We start from the raw sequence: 18,022 nt of genomic DNA, 5'->3' as shown, positions 1-18,022 counted from the left end.
AAACACTATCATTCATATTTTCTCTGTAGCAAACGGTGCTACAGGGAACATATGAATGGCGGCTTCAGCACCATGTGGGGGGGACAGCGCTTACTGTAGCGCTGTCTCCGGCACGCCACACGGACCCCAGACGGAGAATGTCCGTGTGAGGTGCGTGTTTTACACGGACCCATTGACTCTATTGGGTCCGTGTAATCCGTGCGCTCCCACGAACACTGACATGTCTCCGTGTTTGGCACACGGAGACACGGTCCGCACACGGTCCGCACAAAATCAATGACATCTGAACAGATGCATTGATTTTTATGGGTCTACGTGTGTCAGTGTCTCCGGTACGGGAGGAAACTGTCACCTCACGTACCGGAGCCACTGACGTGTGAAACCGGCCTAAGGGCTGTCCCACACGTCCAGATAATTCCGGTACCGGAATAAATCGGTACCGGAGTTATCCGTGTCCGTGTGCCTGGGAACTCACGGAGGCCATACCGGCGGCACACGTGTGCCGCCCGTATGGCGAGTGGGTACCACACGGAGCGTGTGGTACCCACTCTGCATGGTGCTGAAGCTGCGATTCATATCATCCCTGCAGCAACGTTTGCTGCAGGGAAAATATGAAGAATAGTGTTTAAAATAAAGATCCATGTGTCCGCCGCCCCCCCACCCCCTGTGCGCCCCCCCCGCTGGTCAGAAAATACTCACCCGGATCCCCCGTCGGCAGTCGCTCCTTCCTGGTCTGGCCGCGCCTCCTACTGTATGCGGTCACGTGGGGCCGCTCATTTACACTCATGAATAGGCGGCTCCGCCCCTATTGGAGGTGGAGCCACATATTCATGAGTGTAATCGGCCGCATACAGTAGAGAAGCCGCGGCCAGACCAGGAAGGAGCGACTGCCGACGGGGGATCCGGGTGAGTATTTTCTGACCAGCGGGGGGGCGCACAGGGGGTGGGGGGGCGGCGGACACCTAAATCTTTATTTTTAACACTATTCTTCATATTTTCTCTATAGCAAACGCTGCTACAGGGAAGATATGAATACCGGCTTCAGCACCATGTGGGGGGGACAGCGCTTACTGTAGCGCTGTCTCCGGCACGCACACGGACCCCAGACGGAGAATGTCCGTGTGAGGTCCGTGTTTTACGCGGACCCATTGACTCTATTGGGTCCGTGTAAAACGTGCGCTCCCACGAACACTGACATGTCTCCGTGTTTGGCACACGGAGACACGGTCCGCACACGGTCCGCACAAAATCAATGACATCTGAACAGATGCATTGATTTTTATGGGTCTACGTGTGTCAGTGTCTCCGGTACGGGAGGAAACTGTCACCTCACGTACCGGAGCCACTGACGTGTGAAACCGGCCTAACAGTGAGTACTAAGAGCGGTTTTTCTCAGTGCCATTCATATTTCTTCTTACTGATTAAATTAAGTGTATGTGCACACGATGCAGAAAACGCTGCGGATTACAATGTAAACCTATGGGAAACAAAAAAACGCTGTGCACATGCTGCGGAAAAAAACGCGCGGAAACGCAGCGGTTTACATTCCGCAGCATGTCACTTCTTTCTGCGGATTCCGCAGCGGTTTTACAGCTGCTCCTATAGAACACCGCAGTTGTAAAACCGCAGTGAAATCCGCAGGAAAACTGCAGTAAATCCGCTCTAAATCCACAATAAATCTGCAGCAATCATGCAGCGTTTTTGCCCTGCAGATTTATCAAATCCGCTGCGGAAAAATCCGCAGTGGACCATTATACGTGTGCACACAGCCTAAACGTTTTCGGTCCCTCATAGGACCTTCATCAGAATTTCCTTATTGGAGATAACTAGAGTATACATAAAATAGAAAAACAAAACAAGACAAGATCAACAATATGTCGTGGAATACAAAATACATGGGAAAATGTTAGTATGATTCCACTTGTCAAACGATTTGACGCGATAGGAGATGACAGAAGATATTCTATCCAAGGGTGCTTACAGTGAACAAGAAGTAATAAAAATTGTTTCAGTAAAAGTAACGTGAACTAGGTGTGGAAGCATGGAAGTACCTGGAAAAGAAACACTGTTATAATATCGCGGTAGAAGAAAGTGAATCCACAGGTAACAGTTTTGTGCTGTAAGAGAAATTACCAGTTTTGTGCTGTAGGGAAAATAACCTTCCTGAAATAATCTTAGTAAGAAAGGGTTAATGGCAGTTATGCTGTGACTAGTGATCTTAAGGTAATTGTAAAAATAATTATGAGAAGTAGATACCTGGATGTCATATGAAATTATGGGAATAAAGGCGGCTGTATGCAGTCTGGTGATGGTAATGCCAACTGTAGGAACTGAAAGGGTAAGGAAATCAAGGTATATATGAAACACCTTACATGATTACTGCCTGTCAGATCTTAGCCACGTGAGAAAACAATAAAATTGTCCCAGATAACCCCATGAAGGTTTTGCTCAGATATTACAGATTTGTTGCAGGTTCTTGGTGTGGACTTCACGCCAAGTATCATGGAAAATGTAGATTACAATATATGTGGATGAAGTTGCTATCTACATATGTAAGCTAAGACCTCATTCACAAGTCAGCGATTTTTCACATGCACAACAATAGTCTGATTTCCCTCAGTGCTGGATCAGATTTTCCTCAGTGTTTGGTCAGTGTGTCAGCTTTTACCATCAGAGTTTCATCATTTTTTTCTTTTATGAAAAAAAGTGTCTGATGTGCTGTCTGATTTTTTTTTAAGTGACCCATAGAATTTGTTTGGCAAGTGTGATCACTGACTTGGACCAAACTCAAACATGTCTCCTAGATTTGGTGTGGACCTCTCTGTCCCAAAAAATGCACAGCCACGAGAATAGTCATTAGACCAGAGTCACACTATTGTATATTCTCTCATGTGAGATAATCGGGACAATCAGGGCCGCCATCAGGGCATTACTGCCCTTACTTGATTATGGGGCCTGATAAGCAGAGGGGGCCAGCATCGGGCCCCCTCTCTTCTGCTCATTGGCCCCCAGCGGCAGGATTCAGTAAATGAACCTGTGTTCGAGACAGAGACACAGGTTCAGTTAAACTCTATTGCTGTGGGGGCCTGAATGGCAATAGTTAAAAGCCCCAACCAATCAGAGGCTGGCAGCTGACGTCAGCGCACACGTCGCTGGCATATGACGTCATTGTCATTCGCCAGTGAGTCCGTGCTTGAAATGCCTGGAGGGAACATCGCCGCTGGAGCGCGAGGAGAAAGTTTTTATTTTTTTATTTTTATTAATAGTGGCAAGCCACAATATGTTTCGACCGCACATGTTTCTCCATCCTGCCTCATCTGTCTCCTTCCTGCCCCATGATCCTGCAAAATGTCATCATGGGGCAGGATGGAGACAGATGGGGCACGATCGAGACAGATGGGGCACGATGGAGACACATGGTGCAGGATGGAAACACATGGGGCAGGATGGAGACAGATGGGGCACGATGGAGACACATGGTGCAGGATGGAGTTGGAGCGCCCCCACCGTCGCAGGGCCGAGGGGTACCCGGTACCGGGCCTCTCTGTCTCGGTTCTGGGATTGTCACGGTGGCTAGACCCGGTCCGTGACCCTGCTAAGGGGCGTCCAGTAAAAGTTGAGAGTGATGATGTGTGGTGCGGGGTGCGATGAATAACGAGGACACAGGGTTGCAGTCTCTTTACCTCTTTACTGAAGGTTTCAAGATACTCAATCCAGAGCACTGTTAACAGGGCTGGCTGAGACCGGCCGGTCCAAAGGCACATCCGGAGTTCCCTTAGCAGGTGGGAATCAGTGTCTACCTTCTAGCGCCTGTGTGTTGTAGTCATTCCCTGCTGAGCACCCCGGGATAGTCCTCACAACTGTTGTGTCTGTCTCTGATGTTCGTTCTCTCCGTCCCCCAGATGATATGGTTAGGACGCACCCGTATGACGGGGTAGGCCAGGAGCTCTTCCGGGACCCTAGAGTCGCTCCTCTCCCACAGCAGCCTCCGTTGTCTGCTTAGGTGTTCAAGTGAGACAGCCAACCTATAATTGGCTGTCCTGCCGTGGTTTGAAGTAATGCTTAGTCTCTTACTTTCTCGGCGTTCCGGCCACTGACTTTGCGCCTCAGAAGGATGTTGCCTCGATCTTACAGCACGACTCCTTCTGGTCCTATCACCCCTGCGCTGTATTCCCGTTTATCACTCCTTCACAATACCCCTCGCTTCTTGTCCTTTCCTAGGAGACTGCCGCTGTAAGCACAGGCACGGCTCCGTAACGTTCTTTCCTGTTCACTAGGGCTCTGCCAGGATCCCACCTCTGACAGGTCCTCTCTCGAGCTCTTCCCAGCTCCTTTCTCCCTCACTTCCTGTCCAACCCCCCCAGTTTTACCCAAGTGTGAGGAGTGGTCTAATAGATAGAACCACCCCCCCTGGTGGCCGGAGTGTGAATTGTATTGTGGGTGTGTGTTACCTGGTTAGGTGAACTCCTTTAGTGCAATCAGACGTACCATCACTCCCCTTAGTGGCAGAGCAACAGTACTGCAACGACCAGGACTCTGGGGTGCTGCAGAGACATGGGGCAGGATGGAGACATGGGGCAGGATGGAGACATGGGGCAGGATGGAGACACATGGAGCAGGATCATGGGGCAGGATGGTGACAGATGAGGCAGAATGGAGACATGGGGCAGGAAGGAGACACATGGTGCAGGATGGAAACACATGGGGCAGGATGGAAACACATGGGGCAGGATGGAAACACATGGGGCAGGATGGAGGCATGAGGCAGGATGGAGATATGAGGCAGGATGTAGACACATGGAGCAGGATCATGAGGCAGGATGGAGACAGATGGGGCAAGATGGAAACACATGGGGAAGGATGGAAACACATGGGGAAGGATGGAAACACATGGGGAAGGATGGAAACACATGGGCAGGATGGATATATGAGGCAGGATGTAGACACATGGAGCCGGATCATGGGGCAGGATGGAGACAGATGAGGCACAATGGAGAAACATGGGGCAGGGTGGAGACATGGGGCAGGATGGAGTCATGGAGAAGGATGGACACAGATGGGGAAGGATGGAGACAGATGCGGCAGGATGAGAGAGATGGTTCAGGATCATGAGGCAGAATCGTCATGAGAAAACAATCGCAGATTGCACTAGCCCCATAGAATAACATTGTGCCGAGAGCTATCTGACAAAACATCGCATAGTACTCAGCAGTGCTATACGCCAGTGTGAGTGAGCCCTGATAGTCATAATAGGTGCAAGTTATATTCGTTAAAAACACAGATAGATGTAAGATTTTCACATACGAGTTCTAAGGGCAGTCTCACACGCCCAGATAATTCCGGGACCGGAAAAATCGGTACCGGAGGTGTCCGTGTGCTCACGTGGCACATCAGTGTGGCACACGTGCGGCAGCCGTGTGCCGACTGGGTACCACACGGACCGTGCAGGAGACAGCGCTAGAAATAAGCGCTGTCCCGTGCATCTGGTGCTGAAGCCGGAATTCGTTCATTCCCAGCAGCGTTCGCTGGGGAGAAGGAATGAAAAATCATTGTTTTTTTTGTTGTTAAATAAACTTTGTGTTTGCTGATACTCGCTTTAACCTCCTTCGTGGTCTCCCCTACATAGAAGAGACCACATGGGCAGCTGAGGACATAAACAACAAAGCTGCTCTTACATGTATAGCGTTTCCGTATTTCGTACCTCTTTCCAGTGTATGGATGATGGAAGGATGCACCTTTTACTAAGTTGTTACAACATGCGCATCCAAGACAAGGGAAATTTCCCAAGCTAGGACGGCTAAGAGTGGTTTGTACGTCTCTCCTAAAACTACCAACATCTGACATAACCAACTCGTCCTTAAGGTTCCTATTCCTCCTATAAGAAAATAAAGGAGGTACTTGGAACTCATTAATATCGACATGACCCTTACTCAATAATGACCAATGTCTACGTATGACATCCGGGATCTTATTACTCAAACCATTATACACTGTAACAAACGTTATTCTTTTGTTTGATTCAGCAGACACTTTAGGTATAAGAAGCTCATCACGTTTTTTAGTCAAGGCCTTCATTTTAAACTTGTCAAGATCGACCCTGGAATAACCCCTTGACAAGAATTTCTGACACATCTCAGTAAGTCTATCATCAATGAAAGAATCACAAGAAACAATTCTTCTGACTCTCAATAATTGGATCCATGGCAGAGACTCCACCATCCGACGCGGATGTTCACTGGAAAAATGTAGTAGATTATTTCTGTCCGTATGCTTAACGAACAGATCCGTATGCAAAAACCCATCCATCTTGTAAACACAAGTATCAAGGAATTGCATGCTCATCTGAGAGCAATCCATGGTAAAACCCAACCCAGGATAGATGTTATTCAAATATAAATGAAAATGTTCAAGCTCATCCCTGTCACCATCCCATATCAGGAAGATGTCATCGATATAGCGCCGCCAGCCCCTAACATGGCCCCAAAACCGCGAACTGTACACATGTTCGTCCTCCAGGACAGCCATGTAGATGTTAGCATAAGTGGGGGCCACATTGGACCCCATGGCTGTCCCGCGGCGCTGCAGGTAGTAATCATCCCCTAAGAGAAAATAATTCCTCCCGAGGATGAACTCCAGCAGCGCCAGGGCGAACCGTGCACAGTCCGGGTCCATGTCGGAGCCGGCAAGCGCCACACCGACCGCTGACAATCCCCTGGCATGCTCAATGGAGGTGTACAGGGATGTTACATCAAACGAAACCAGCCACGTGGATTCCACAACCTGCACACCCTCCAAAGATCTTATGAAGTCACTTGTATCTCATACATAAGAGAGTGCAGAAGCAGCAAACTTCCTTAGTAAGCGATCCAAAAAGATCGCCACTTTATTGCATAGAGACCCCCTGCCCGACACAATCGGGCAACCAGGGGGTCTCTGAAGATCCTTGTGGATCTTCGGAAAGGTGTACAGAACCGGAACCACGGGATACTCAACTTTTAGATATTTTGCCAATTTCATATCGATGAGACCACTTTCCAGTGCCCCATCAATCAATAAATCCAGTTCCAATTTGAATCTCTGGGTTGGGTTCACCTGCAATCTTTCATAAACATCAATATCTGAAAGCTGCAACCGTATCTCACCAATATACTGAGAGGTATCCATCACCACCAAAGCCCCGCCCTTGTCGGCTGGCTTTATGGTGATGGATTTATTCCTCCTCAGTATCCCAATCTCTTTCCGTTCCGCAAAGGTCAAATTAGGACGACCCAATCTCCTCCCATTATTTTTCAACTTGGCTATATCAGCCTTCACCAATTTACAAAAAGTCTCTATAACCGGATCCTGTATTGGAGGCACAAAATCACTCTTACCATAGAGACCAAACTTATCAAGTGAGAGTTGTGTTTGCGGAGGTAAGGTCACAGCTTTCTCTTTATCCGAAAAAAACACCGCCAATTTTAGACGGCGAAAAAAAGAAAATAAATCATTATCAAGGTTAAACCAGTTGGTGCTACCCATGGGACAAAACAATAGCCCCCTGGAGAGCACCCTTACTTGTAAATCTGAAAGAGATAATGAAGATATATTTACCACCAATGATGATGATTCTCCTACTTCCTCTTCACTTTGGATCTGGTCATCAGTCCTTGGTTCCTTTTTCCTGTGTTTCCTGCCACCCCTGTGGCTCCTCCGTCTTCTTGGGACACGTCCACTATTTCCTTGGCTAAAAAACGAGCTGTATCCACATTCATCCCTCCACCATCGTCGGTAGAGTCTGATTCCCCACCAGTAAAACCAAATGAAGATTTTGGAGTCATCCGTCTCTGAAACTTCCTCATCCTCTTCGGACCACCCCTAGGACGGCCCGATACTGGTACGGATCTGTTTGGCATAGAATTTCTAAATTGCCAACCATAAATTCTACCGTTATGATAGTCCTCCAGATCCCTAAACCATTTGGATCTCTTGATATCCTCCAGACCAGTCCTGTTATGGACTGGTAATTTAGGAGCGACATGCGACTAGCTCTGAGCAGGTGGTAACTATACAGACCGCAGTTCCTGATCTTAACACAACACTAGAAGTAGCCGTGGGATGTTCCTGTCACTCGCTGGACACCTCGTCACAGCCGGAGAACTAGCTACCCCTAAAGGTAGAAACAGGAAAGCTATCTTGCCTCAGAGAAAATCCCCAAAGGATAGGATAGCCCCCCACAAATATTGACTGTGAGAGGAGAAGGAAATGACATACGTAGTATGAAACAAGATTTAGCAAAGGAGGCCACTTCTAGCTATATACATAGTAAGGAAAGAACACTGTGCGGTCAGTAATAAAAACTAGAAAAAGTCCGCCGCAGAGATATGCAAAAATCTCCACACCTGACTAAAGGTGTGGAGGGCAAAATTTAAAGCCCAGAGCTTCCAGCTTAGCTAAATAGATCCATACTGATAAGCTGGACAAATGAGCAAAACATAGAATGTGCTGAACAATAAAGTCCACAACAAATGGACTGCAAAAAGACAAGCAAGGACTTATCTTTGCTGAACTGGATAGAGTGTCAGGGAAATCCAAAAGAGCAGTGGCTCCAAGCAGGAACAATTGACAAACAACTGGCATAGATTGAGGGCTAGGGCCAGACTAAAATAGCCGAGCCAGAAAGACGATCAGTGGAAGCAGCTGCTAAAGCTAAATCCAAGAAGCAGCTATACCACTCAAAACCACAGGAGGGCGCCCAAGAGCAGAATTCACAAAAGTGCTACTTACAACCACCGGAGGGAGCCCAAGAGCGGAATTCACAACAGTACCCCCCCTTGAGGAGGGGTCACCGAACCCTCACCAGAGCCCCCAGGCCGATCAGGACGAGCCAAGTGAAAAGCACGAACCAAATCGGCAGTATGGACATCGGAGGCAACCACCCAAGAATTATCCTCCTGGCCATAACCCTTCCACTTAACAAGATACTGAAGCCTCCGCCTCGAAAAACGAGAATCCAAAATTTTCGCAACCACATATTCCAACTCCCCCTCAACCAACACCGGGGCAGGAGGATCAACAGAGGGAACAACAGGCACCACATATCTCCGCAAAAAAGATCTATGGAAAACATTGTGGATGGCAAAAGAGGCTGGAAGAGCCAAATGAAAAGAGACTGGATTGATAATCTCAGAGATCTTATAAGGACCAATAAACCGAGGCTTGAACTTAGGGGAAGAAACCTTCATAGGAACATGACGAGAAGATAACCAGACTAAATCCCCCACACGAAGCCGAGGACCAACACACCGACGGCGGTTAGCAAAACGCTGAGCCTTTTCCTGAGACAACGTCAAATCGTCTACCACATGAGTCCAAATCTGCTGTAACCTGTCCATCACAGAATCTACACCAGGACAATCAGAAGGCTCAACCTGCCCTGAAGAAAAACGAGGATGGAAACCTAAATTACAAAAAAAAGGCGAAACCAAAGCAGCCGAACTGGCCCGATTATTAAGGGCAAACTCGGCCAACGGCAAGAAAGCCACCCAATCATCCTTTTTCTGATACCCGTAGCGTCTCCATTTTTCATGATCTGGGGTCGGTTGAGGGCTTATTTTTTGCGTGCCGAGCTGGTGTTTATAATGATAGCATTTTAGTGCAGATACATTCTTTTGATCTCCCGTTATTGCATTTTAATGCAATGTCGCAGCGACCAAAAAAACGTAATTCTGGCGTTTCAAATTTCTTTCTCACTTTGCTGTTTAGCGATCAGGTTAATGCTTTTTTCTATTGATAGATCGGGCGATTCTGAACGCGGCGATACCAAATATGTGTAGGTTTGATTTTTTTTTTATTGATTTATTTTGAATGGGGCGAAAGGGGGATGATTTAAACTTTTATATATTTTTTATTTTTTAAAATAATAGCTAGCCGGGATCAGTAACCATAGAGGTCTCAAGGACCTCTATGGTTACAATGCAGAAGCATCGCTGACCCCCGATCATGTGACGGGGGTCAGCGATGCGCTCGTTTCCGGCCGCCCGGCCGGAAGCAGTAGTTAAATGCCGCTGTCTGTGTTTGACAGTGGCATTTAACTAGTTAATAGTTCAAAACAGCTGACATGTCCCGGCTTTGATGCGGCTCACCGCCGGAGCCCGCATCAAAGCGGGGGTTCTGACCTCGGACGTACTATCCCATCCGAGGTCAGAAAGGGGTTAATTTTATTTTTTTATTTTCCCATCCAAAAAGATTTCCGTTTGTTTTGCAGTGGATTTGTACAGATTACAGGTGACTTTAAAAGTGGAAAAAAAATTCTAAAATGATTCTTTTTATATCCACTATTGATTCTTTTTATATCCACTATAAGTCCTGTTTTACCTTATTTTATCTAAATAATTTTAGTTCTATAAAACTAAGAGAAGAGACTGCAATCTGCTCATGGTCGTTTATTTCATGCCGGTGCCCTTATGCTGATTTATTGACAGATTATGAAGTTCTGAATTTCTTGATTTCAACTTCCCCAGTGGACTCGATCAGGAGAGAAGTGGTCATCGGTGACAGCAGTAAGGGGTTATTCCTGGTTCTGCTACATCCGCCTTCTGGAATAATAACGGTGTCTACGTTTATGACCTAGAAGAAGCCAATGTATAAATATAAGGTTGCCCATTGCCAAGAATTACATGTATAGCATTATAATGGAGGTTATACTGTTTAGTGTAGGCTCAATAACATTTACCCATTTTATGGGGTCTGCGAGTCCTTCTCCTTCTGGGATAGGATCTCCTGCTTTTCTTGTGAGAAGCCATGATGTCTTGATGGTACCAGGCGGGTTGCTAATAACTTGTGGGCTGCCAGTAGAATGTCCTACACCCTGAGGCCATTATGACAGGTAGAACGCTCTCTCATTACCTAGTAGCTGTGAGGTCACCTGTATGATGTGAGGGAATGTTGGCTAGATAGGGTTGGCCGCTCTGTTTGTGAATATGGTGGTGGGCATGGTTCATTAACGGAATTGCTCAAGTAAAAAGATTAATTTTATATATATCTATAAGGCCGGCCTCACACTTGGCGTAAGACAATACGCCACGTATTATACGTCCGTACTACGGCCGTAATACGGAGAAATGTTCCCAAAATATTGATCCGTAGTCAGGGTGTGTCAGCGTATTTTGCGCATGGCATCCTCCGTATGTAATCCGTATGGCATCCGTACTGCGAGATTTTCGCGCAGGCTTGCAAAACCGACATCTAATGGATTTATGTGCTCAAATGTTCGGGAAAACATATATACAGTATATATAATATATATATATATATATATATATATGTCATTGAGACACATATATATATATATTCTGTATTTAGATTTCATTCAGCGCGATATCTGTGAACAGCCGGTAATTCAATTGCCGGCTTTTCATTTCTCCTTCCCAAACCCGACAGGATATGGGACATGGTTTACATACAGTAAACCATCTCATATCCCCTTTTTTTTTGCATATTCCACACTACTAATGTTAGTAGTGTGTATGTGCAAAGTTTCAGCGCTGTAGCTGCTGAAATAAAGGGTTAAATGGCGGAAAAAATTGGCGTGGGCTCCCGCGCAATTTTCTCCGCCAGAATGGTAAAGCCAGTGACTGTGGGCAGGTATTAATAGCCAGGAGAGGGTCCATGGTTATTGGCCCCCCCTGGCTACAAACATCTGCCCCCAGCCACCCCAGAAAAGGCACATCTGGAAGATGCGCCTATTCTGGCACTTGGCCACTCTCTTCCCACTCCCTGTAGCGGTGGGATATGGGGTAATGAAGGGTTAATGCCACCTTGCTATTGTAAAGTGACATTAAGCCAGATTAATAATGGAGAAGCGTCAATTATGACACCTATCCATTATTAATCCAATTGTTGGAAAGGGTTAAAAAACACACACACACATGATTTAAAAGGATTTTAATGAAATAAACACAGCGGTTGTTGTAATAATTTATTGTTCTCTCAATCCATCAGGAACACCCTCGCTTGGAAAAATAATAAACGCACAAGATACATACCTTCTGGTGAACCGTCTCGTCCCACGAAGTAATCCATCTGAAGGGGTTAACTAATATTACAGGCACGAGCCCTGCTAAATGCAGCGGTGTGCTCGTGCTTGTAATCCCCCGGCGAATGAATGAAATGTAGGTCATTGACCTACATTTCCTTCAGTCGCGGTGATGCGCCCCCTGGTGGATGTCCTCATATGACCTGGAGCGTGGGAAAAAGTTCCCAGGCTGCAGTTCATGAGAACATCCACCAGAGGGCGCCTCACCGCGACTCAATGTAAGTACAGATCCAGCTTTCCTTTCAGCACCCGGGGATTACAGGTACGAGCGAGTGGTTTATCGCAGCTCGTGCCTGTAATATTAGTTAACCCCTTCAGATGGATTACTTCGTGGGACGAGACGGTTCACCAGAAGGTATGTATCTTGTGCGTTTATTATTTTTCCAAGCGAGGGTGTTCCTGATGGATTGAGAGAACAATAAATTATTACAACAACCGCTGTGTTTATTTCATTAAAATACTTTTAAATCATGTGTGTGTGTGTTTTTTAACCCTTTCCAACAATTGGATTAATAATGGATAGGTGTCATAATTGACGCCTCTCCATTATTAACCTGGCTTAATGTCACCTTACAATAGCAAGGTGGCATTAACCCTTCATTACCCCATATCCCACCGCTACAGGGAGTGGGAAGAGAGTGGCCAAGTGCCAGAATAGGCGCATCTTCCAGATGTGCCTTTTCTGGGGTGGCTGGGGGCAGATGTTTGTAGCCAGGGGGGGGGGCAATAACCATGGACCCTCTCCTGGCTATTAATATCTGCCCTCAGTCACTGGCTTTACCATTCTGGCGGAGAAAATTGCGCGGGAGCCCACGCCACTTTTTTCCGCCATTTAACCCTTTATTTTAGCAGCTACAGCGCTGAAATTTTGCACATACACACTACTAACATTAGTAGTGTGGAATATGCAAAAAAAAAAGGGGGATATGACATGGTTTACTATATGTAAACCATGTCTCATATCATGTCGGGTTTAGGCAGGAGAAATGAAAAGCCGGCAATTGAATTACCGACTTTTCACTAACAGCGCTGCGTATTTCTCGCAAGTCACACTGCAGGTCCGTGTGGAATCCGTATTTTTCTCGCCCCCATAGACTTTCATTAGCGATTTTTTTTGCGCAATACGCTGACAAACGCAGCATGCTGCGATTTTGTACGGCCGTAGAAAGCCGTATAAGGCCGGTTTCACACATCAGTGGCTCCGGTACGTGAGGTGACAGTTTCCTCACGTACCGGAGACACTGACACACGTAGACCCATAAAAATCAATGCATCTGTGCAGATGTCATTGATTTTTTGCGGACCGTGTCTCCGTGTGCCAAACACGGAGACATGTCAGTGTTTGTGGGAGCGCACGTATTACACGGACCCAATAGAGTCAATGGGTCCGCGTAAAACACGGACCTCACACGGACATTCTCCGTCTGGGGTCCGTGTGGCGTGCCGGAGACAGCGCTACAGTAAGCGCTGTCCCCCCCACATGGTGCTGAAGCCGGTATTCATATCTTCCCTGTAGCAGCGTTTGCTATAGAGAAAATATGAAGAATAGTGTTAAAAATAAAGATCCATGTGTCCGCCGCCCCCCCACCCCCTGTGCGCCCCCCCGCTGGTCAGAAAATACTTACCCGGGTCCCCCGTCGGCTGTCGCTCCTTCCTGGTCTGGCCGCGCCTCCTACTGTATGCGGTCACGTGGGGCCGATCATTTACAATCATGAATAGTCGGCTCCGCCCCTATGGGAGGTGGAGCCACATATTCATGACTGTAAATGATCGGCCCCACGTGACCGCATGCAGGAGAAGCCGCGGCCAGACCAGGAAGGAGCGACAGCCGACGGGGGACCCGGGTAAGTATTTTCTGACCAGCGGGGGGGCGCACAGGGGGTGGGGGGGCGGCGGACACCTAAATCTTTATTTTTAACACTATTCTTCATATTTTCTCTGCAGCAAACGCTACTGCAGAGAGGATATGAATCGCAGCTTCAGCAGCTTCAGCACCATGCAGAGTGGGTACCACACGCTCCGTGTGGTACCCACTCGCCATACGGGCGGCACACGTGTGCCGCACGTATGGCCTCCGTGAGTTCCCAGGCACACGGACACGGGTAACTCCGGTACCGATTTATTCCGGTACCGGAATTATCTGGACGTGTGGGACAGCCCAAACACGGAGACATGTCAGTGTTCGTGGGAGCGCACGTTTTACACGGACCCAATAGAGTCAATGGGTCCACGTAAAACACGGACCTCACACGGACATTCTCCGTCTGGGGTCCGTGTGCGTGCAGGAGACAGCGCTACAGTAAGCGCTGTCCCCCCCACATGGTGCTGAAGCCGGTATTCATATCTTCCCTGTAGCAGCGTTTGCTATAGAGAAAATATGAAGAATAGTGTTAAAAATAAAGATCCATGTGTCCGCCGCCCCCCCACCCCCTGTGCGCCCCCCCGCTGGTCAGAAAATACTTACCCGCTCCCTCGCTCCTTCCTGGTCTGGCCGCGGCTTACTGTATGCGGTCACGTGGGGCCGATCATTTACAATCATGAATAGTCGGCTCCGCCCCTATGGGAGGTGGAGCCACATATTCATGACTGTAAATGATCGGCCCCACTTGACCGCATGCAGGAGAAGCCGCGGCCAGACCAGGAAGGAGCGACAGCCGACGGGGGACCCGGGTAAGTATTTTCTGACCAGCGGGGGGGCGCACAGGGGGTGGGGGGGCGGCGGACACCTAAATCTTTATTTTTAACACTATTCTTCATATTTTCTCTGCAGCAAACGCTACTGCAGAGAGGATATGAATCGCAGCTTCAGCAGCTTCAGCACCATGCAGAGTGGGTACCACACGCTCCGTGTGGTACCCACTCGCCATACGGGCGGCACACGTGTGCCGCACGTATGGCCTCCGTGAGTTCCCAGGCACACGGACACGGATAACTCCGGTACCGATTTATTCCGGTACCGGAATTATCTGGACGTGTGGGACAGCCCTAATACTGAACCGTAATATACGGCTGATAGGAGCAGCCACATTGAGAATAATTGTGCCGTATGTAATGCGAGTTTTACGGATGTAGTTTCTGCGCTCTTACGTCCGTAAAACTCGCCAGTGTGACGCCGGCCTAAGGGTACATTTCCACTGCCGAGAGACAAATCGGTCCGTAATCTGGACCGAAAAAACGGATGTAACGTATGCGATTGTCATGCAAGTGCAATGCGAGTGCAATGCGATTTTTAATAGCATCATCCGTATGACATCAGTATGACATCCGTATTGCTGTCCGATTTTTACGCACCAGTGTCCTTTGAAAAGCCGGCAAATCAGCGCCGTGTACAGTAAAATCACACTGACAGGTTAGAATAGAGTAGATATATGCACATAGAATGTGTGTATATACATATATATATGTCAGTGAGACACCTATATATGTATATTTATATTTAATGCAGCGCTAGATAGCATAAAAGCCGCTAATTCAATTGCCGGCTTTTGCTCTCTCCTTCACAAACCCGACATGATATGAGACATGGTTTACATACAGTAAACCATCTCATATCCCCTTTTTTTTGCATATTCCACACTACTAATGTTAGTAGTGTGTATGTGCAAAATTTGGCCGCTGTAGCTGCTCAAATAAAGGGTTAAATGGCGGAAAAAATTGGCGTGGGCTCCCGCGCAATTTTCTCCGCCAGAATGGTAAAGCCAGTGACTGAGGGCAGATATTAATAGCCAGGAGAGGGTCCATGGTTATTGGCCCCCCCGTGGCTAAAAACATCTGCCCCCAGCCACCCCAGAAAAGGCACATCTGGAAGATGCGCCTATTCTGGCACTTGGCCACTCTCTTCCCACTCCCTGTAGCGGTGGGATATGGGGTAATGAAGGGTTAATGCCACCTTGCTATTGGAAGGTGACATTAAGCCAGATTAATAATGGAGAGGCGTCAATTATGACACCTATCCATTATTAATCCAATTGTTGGAAAGGGTTAAAAAACACACACACACATGATTTAAAAGTAGTTTAATGCAATAAACACAGCGGTTGTTGTAATAATTTATTGTTCTCTCAATCCATTAGGAAACCCTCGCTTTGAAAAATAATAAACGCACAAGATACATACCTTCTGGTGAACCGTCTCGTCCCACGAAGTAATCCATCTGAAGGGGTTAACTAATATTACAGGCAGGAGCCCTGCTAAATGCAGCGGTGCTCGTGCTTGTAATTCCCCAGCGAATGAATGAAATGTAGGTCATTGACCTACATTTCCTTCAGTCGCGGTGATGCGCCCCCTGGTGGATGTCCTCATATGACCTGGAGCGTGGGAAAAAGTTCCCAGGCTGCAGTTCATGAGAACATCCACCAGAGGGCGCCTCACCGCGACTGAATGTAAGTATAGATCCTGCTTTCCTTTCAGCACCCGGGGATTACAGGTACGAGCCAGTGGTTTATCGCAGCTCGTGCCTGTAATATTAGTTAACCCCTTCAGATGGATTACTTCGTGGGACGAGACGGTTCACCAGAAGGTATGTATCTTGTGCGTTTATTATTTTTCCAAGCGAGGGTGTTCCTGATGGATTGAGAGAACAATAAATTATTACAACAACCGCTGTGTTTATTTCATTAAACTACTTTTAAATCATGTGTGTGTGTGTTTTTTAACCCTTTCCAACAATTGGATTAATAATGGATAGGTGTCATAATTGACGCCTCTCCATTATTAATCTGGCTTAATGTCACCTTCCAATAGCAAGGTGGCATTAACCCTTCATTACCCCATATCCCACCGCTACAGGGAGTGGGAAGAGAGTGGCCAAGTGCCAGAATAGGCGCATCTTCCAGATGTGCCTTTTCTGGGGTGGCTGGGGGCAGATGTTTTTAGCCACGGGGGGGCCAATAACCATGGACCCTCTCCTGGCTATTAATATCTGCCCTCAGTCACTGGCTTTACCATTCTGGCGGAGAAAATTGCGCGGGAGCCCACGCCAATTTTTTCCGCTATTTAACCCTTTATTTGAGCAGCTACAGCGGCCAAATTTTGCACATACACACTACTAACAGTAGTGTGGAATATGCAAAAAAAAAGAGGATATGAGATGGTTTACTATATGTAAACCATGTCTCATATCCTGTCGGGTTTGTGAAGGAGAAATGAAAAGCCGGCAATTGAATTAGCGGCTTTTATGCTATCTAGCGCTGCATTAAATATACATATATAGGTGTCTCACTGACATATATATATGTATATACACACATTCTATGTGCATATATCTACTCTATTCTAACCTGTCAGTGTGATTTTACTGTACACCGCGCTGAATTGCCGGCTTTTCAAAGGACACCGGTGCGTAAAAATCGGACAGAACTCGCATGGTGCGAGTGCTGTGCGATTTTTTTCTCGCACCCATTGACTTGCATTGGCGAGTCTCGTCCGAGACTCGCAGCAAATCGCAGCAAGCTGCGATTTTTTTCTCAGTCCGATTTCGGCCGAGAAAAAAATCGCAAATGAAAAGACACCTATTGAATAACATTGGTCCGAGTGCAATCCGATTTTTTATCGGATTGCACTCGTCCGTTTTCCTCGCCAGTGGAAATGTAGCCTAATACTGAACCGTAATATACGGCTAATAGGACTAGACCCATTGAGAATAATTGTGCCGTTTATTTTGCGAGTTTTACGGACGTAATTTCTGCGCTCTTACATCCGTAAAACTCGCTAGTGTGAGGCCGGCCTAACACACAGTATATATATGGAATATTAAATTCTCCTAATAATGCCCCCGAAGGTCTTATGACCTGGTGATCCACACACTATGTGAAATAAATTGGAAATAAAAACATGCATAAAAAAATAAATAAAACCCAAAACAAAAATAAATAAATAAAAAAACCTGCTAATCAAAATCACTGTTACCCAATCACCCAATCCCTTTGTGGTTATAAAAAAAAAAAA

The 18,022-nt window shown here is 47.0% G+C and overlaps 1 long non-coding RNA gene across 1 annotated transcript in view; it reads left to right on the top strand.

Annotated features, from left to right (window-relative positions):
* Positions 1-834: 834 nt before the first annotated feature.
* Positions 835-18,022, top strand: part of LOC143770022 (uncharacterized) — a 237,057-nt gene continuing 219,869 nt past the window's right edge. Inside the window, exon 1 of the long non-coding RNA XR_013214521.1 lies at positions 835-906. This is a non-coding gene — a long non-coding RNA (uncharacterized LOC143770022). The remainder of the gene's footprint in view (positions 907-18,022) is intronic.

This window comes from Ranitomeya variabilis, chromosome 4, assembly GCF_051348905.1.
Source record: "Ranitomeya variabilis isolate aRanVar5 chromosome 4, aRanVar5.hap1, whole genome shotgun sequence".
Lineage (NCBI taxonomy): Eukaryota > Metazoa > Chordata > Amphibia > Anura > Dendrobatidae > Ranitomeya > Ranitomeya variabilis.
This window is presented reverse-complemented; position numbering and strand designations above follow the sequence as displayed.